This window comes from Adiantum capillus-veneris, chromosome 5 (genome assembly GCF_014529385.1).
Source record: "Adiantum capillus-veneris isolate H3 chromosome 5, ASM1452938v2, whole genome shotgun sequence".
In the NCBI taxonomy this organism is placed as follows: domain Eukaryota; kingdom Viridiplantae; phylum Streptophyta; class Polypodiopsida; order Polypodiales; family Pteridaceae; genus Adiantum; species Adiantum capillus-veneris.
Genome location: NC_140935.1, coordinates 77,688,010 through 77,692,689, shown reverse-complemented (window position 1 = coordinate 77,692,689; position 4,680 = coordinate 77,688,010).

The window sequence follows — 4,680 nt, the reverse complement described above, 5'->3', positions numbered from 1 at the left end:
AAGTAATGATGCAACAGTCCCAAATCTTTCATCTTAAAAGTAGCATTCAAATCAGTCTTAAATTCAAAAATATGTCTCTCATTTCGACCAATGATAAGCAAATCATCCACATAAACAACCACAATGAGAAGTACATTGTAACATTTAATGGCCTAAAAACTTATGTGTAGTGGAAATTAGCATGAACATAGTGGACATTTCATTAGAATAGATTCCTAATGAGAATTACAAGAGTGCTTGGGTGGAGAGAGCAACGAAAAGCATAACACCTAGTTAGATAGCATCAACAATACTTTCGAAAGAGAGAGAAATTAAGCTATTGATAGCAGTTGAGGACCGGATTTGTATGGAGCGGGTCCCCCCTCCAAAAGGCTTTGTATTATGGTTTCTCCCATCAAGAGAGACATTGTACAATACAATTCTTTGTGTTCCTTCAAGACTAGCTAGTGCAATGAAGATGAAAGCTTCATGCACTAAGCAAAACACTTAGCAAACACAACTTTAATTATCCCCGTTCTCAGACCCAAGACCTCACACACCTTCGAAGATAGTGAGAGCTAGCAGGGTATGAGAGTAGATTGAGAGGAAGAAGGAGTATCTTACGAGAAAGATGTACATCTCCTCACATAATCACTCATATTAGCATAGCTTTAGCTTTGTAATTAGCTTGATAGAGGAGATGAGCATGCATTGAAGCTTGGCTCTTGGTTGGATTTGCATCCACAAGCCAAGAGTGTGTCGATGTAGGCTTCTATCTCACAAGCTTGGAGTAGGTGATGAGCTCTCCATTAAAGCTTGGGAAGAGATAGTCTTCTCTTCCTTCACACATGAGATTGTGTGGGTGTGCGTGTGATAATGCCTTGCAAAAATCAGCCCCCTCTCTCTCTTGGGCGAGCCCTCTTGCTAATTGCTCTAGCAGGCTCCCCATTGGACCTCCCCAAGTCAAGCCAATGGCTATTAAGCGGCATAAGTGATAGACTTCTGACATGTGTCCCCATTTCCTCTTTTGTGAGAGCTTTAGGTAATTTAATAATTAAACTAAACTCTCATTGGACCCCTTTGCCTCCTGGCCAATAGGAATCAGGCAAGCCATTGCGCTCCTGAATGCTCATTGGACCCCTTGGGAGACTATCCAATAGTCTTCTAGGAGACTTAATTCTCATTGGTTCTTTTATTAAGTGTTTTTAAATTAATTAAAGTAGATTTACTCTAGACTAATTCTCATTGGTCCACCTCCAAGGTCATCCAATAGGAATTGGGCACACCTTGTGGGCATCTGGGCTAGGGAGCTGACATGTGTCCCTAATTCCCTTTGTGTAAAGGGAGCATGTGTGTGTGTGTGTGTGTGACTTTCTCTCTCATCCCCTAGAAGAAGGGCTCGCCCCCTCCCATGTAGGGATATGCAAAGACTTTTTAGTTACACACAAAGCATCCATTTTCCCCTAGGGTTGACCTTTGGACACAACCTTTGAATTTTGGAACCTTAGCATTTCGGAAGTCTTAATGGGCTGAACCTTAGGGTATTTTTAGCCCATTGTTGCACATGGATCTTTTGCAGATGGCCCCCCCTTTGGATCCCTATTTTCCCTCCTTTGGATAACTACTGTGGCCGGTCTGCTAGCTTAACCAATATTCTAGCTTTTTCTCCCCTGACACTTCCCCACATTAAATGATCAGTTTAATATGAGAAAATAATTTAGGAGAATTAGATATTGATTATTATGACATTACCTCTCTCTTGAAATCTAGTCGTCCTCGACTATGGTGTAGAGAAGATAAAGCATATTCATGAGTTCTTTTCTTAGCGGGTAGAGGATCCCTATGTTACCCTATGACATCATTCCTCAATGGATGACTAGTCCATTTGGCGCTTGAGAGCCTGAGGCTGCCGCAAGCATGTCTGCACATTAGTCCTATCAGTCTTCCATAGTAGAGTGACAAGCTCTACTTGGTGTTTGGGAGATGTCGTCTCTGCAAACTTGATCTAAGCATGCATACTACTTCATTTTTGTGCACGATTTAGAAAAAGAGAGTCTTATAAGACAAATAACTTTGTTCATTTTTAACATTTTGTACATTTGCTTACTCTTGGGAAGCATTGTATGCATTGACAAGGTTTAGGTTATCCTTTAATTGTATGCCTTGCATCCATCTAGCATCTTCAAAAGGATAATTCTTAAACTTAATAAGATATCATCGGATAGTCTTACCGCCTCTTAATACCTTGTCTTCATGTCGGAGAATGGACTCGGGCTGTAGCACCTCCTCTTGGTCCTCGATCTCCGGTGGGTGTTCAATAGTTGGTTCTTGAGGTGGCTCTCCTTTGTAAGGCTTTAATAGGCTCACATGGAAAGCATTGTGTATGAGCCAATGATTGGGCAACTTGAGTCGATAGGCCATCTCATTGATTGGCCTAAGAATCTAGAAGGGACCATAGTACCTTTTTGCTAGTTCAGCATAGTACTTTTGGTGGCCCGTGGGATTCTTGCCCGTCGTGTGCCTTAATCGAGCCTTGGGAAACTTTAACAAGACCCAATCGTTTTCTTTAAAGGCTTGGGCTCTTCTGTGCTTATCAGCAACAGCCTTTTGCCTTTGCTGTGAGATAGAGATAGCATCCTTAATCTTTTGAAAAGATTCTTGTAGGTCTCGGATATACTTATCTGCAGCGAAGATCTTCCCATGTACCTTAAGTAGCAAGGGACTTTTTGATCTTCCCTCAATTACCTCGAAAGGTGCTTTTCCCGTGGAAGTATGTACAGTGTTATTGTAAGCATACTCCACTAAGGGTAAGTACTTCTCCCATTGGGATCTTTGATCTACTTCCGTTACATAGGCTTTTAGTAGATAGAGAATGGTTAGTTAGCTATTTCACTTTGGCCATCCGTTTGTGGATGATAGGCCGCAGAGAAGTTTAGCCTTGTCCCTAAATTCTCAAAGAGACCCTTCCAAAAATTAATGGTCATTCTAGGATCTCTATCCGACACTATAGACATTGGCAAGCCATGGTACTTGAAAATTGTGAAATGAAGAGGGTTGCCATTTGATGGGCTTTGATAGTCTTTTTGACAGGTATAAAATGAGCTTGTTTACTGAACCTGTCTACTATCGTCCATATTCCCGTATTCCCATGGATCGATAGACTAAGGCAATCCAAAGATAAAATCCATGGATATGCTCTCCCATGGAGAATTAGGAATTGGCAAGGGTTGAAGCAATCCAAGTTGCTTCCCTCTATCAAATTTTGTCTTTTGGCAAACCACACATTTAGAAACATACTCTTGTATGTTCACTTTCATGGTCGGCCAATAGAAATAGGTTTCAATTCCCTTTAAGGTAGACTGAATCCCTCTATGCCCCGCATACGGTGGAGCATGAGATTCATACATTACTTTCTCACATAGTGAGTTAGTAACGCATAGTCTATTGCCATAGAGAAGATAACCATCTTGTAAAGTAAACGGTTCTTCTTTCTTCCCTAATGCAAGGGCTGAAATCACATCTCTAAAATCGGGATCAATAGTGTACTCATCTATCATTGAAGATAGATCATTGTGAGTTGCTATGGAAACGCATTCACTCTCGGCCGTCTTGAGAGTGCATCAACTACTTGATTATGCTTGCCGGCAATGTGAGCAATATGAAAATGAAATTGCGAAAGAAAATTTTCCGACCTCATTTGTTTGTCGGAGAGCTTGGTCTGCGTCATGAAGTACTTAAGACTTTGGTGATCCGTTCGCAGAATGAAAGGAGTCCCCAATAAATAGTGCTTCCATGAGTCTAATGCATGTAGAACTGCAAGGAGTTCCTTTTCGTATATGCCTAGAGCTTGCTCAACAGGGTCGAGATTTCGACTGTCATAGCCTATGGCGTGCCCTGCTTGGAGCAAAACAGCTCCAAGGCAATCACCACAAGCATCACATTGGACCTCAAATGGTTTTGAGAGAACCAGTAGTGTAAGCACAGGTTGAGAGATAAGCTTTTCTTTAAGCTTTTCGAAAGCATTGTTCTCCTTAGCAGACCATGTATACCTAACGCTTTTCTTTGTTAGGTCATGTAATGGTCCCGCAATTTGTGAGAACTTTTTTATGAAGCGTCTATAGTATGCACACATACCTATAAAGCTTCTTAGTTCATGAAGATTCCTTGGTTTAGGCCATCCTTTTATTACCTCTAACTTTGATGGATCCATTTGGATGCCATCTTGAGAGATAATGTGACCTAAATACTGAATCGCTTGCAAGAAAAATTCACTTTTCTTTCGATTAACATAAAGTTTATTCTCTCTTAAAACTTGAAATATTACCTGGAGGTGTTGCTTGTGTTCGTCTAATGAATTAGAGTAGATGATAATATCATCAAAGAACACTCCAGTGAAGGTTCGATGAGGCCTGAACAGCTTCTCCATCAAGTGGTTGAATGTGGCTGGTGCATTGGTCAAGCCAAAAGGCATGACAATGTACTCATAAAGACCAAATGTAGTCTTTACAATGTCTTGATCAACTATCCTTATTTGATGATAGCCACTTTTTAGGTCAATCCTACTGAAGTAGGTCGATCCTTGTAGCTTATCAAATAGGTCTTCTACCCGTGGAACAGGAAACCTATTTTTGATAGTGATCCTATTTAGTGCTCTATAGTCGACACACATACGATATGTGCCGTCTTTCTTTTGCACTAATA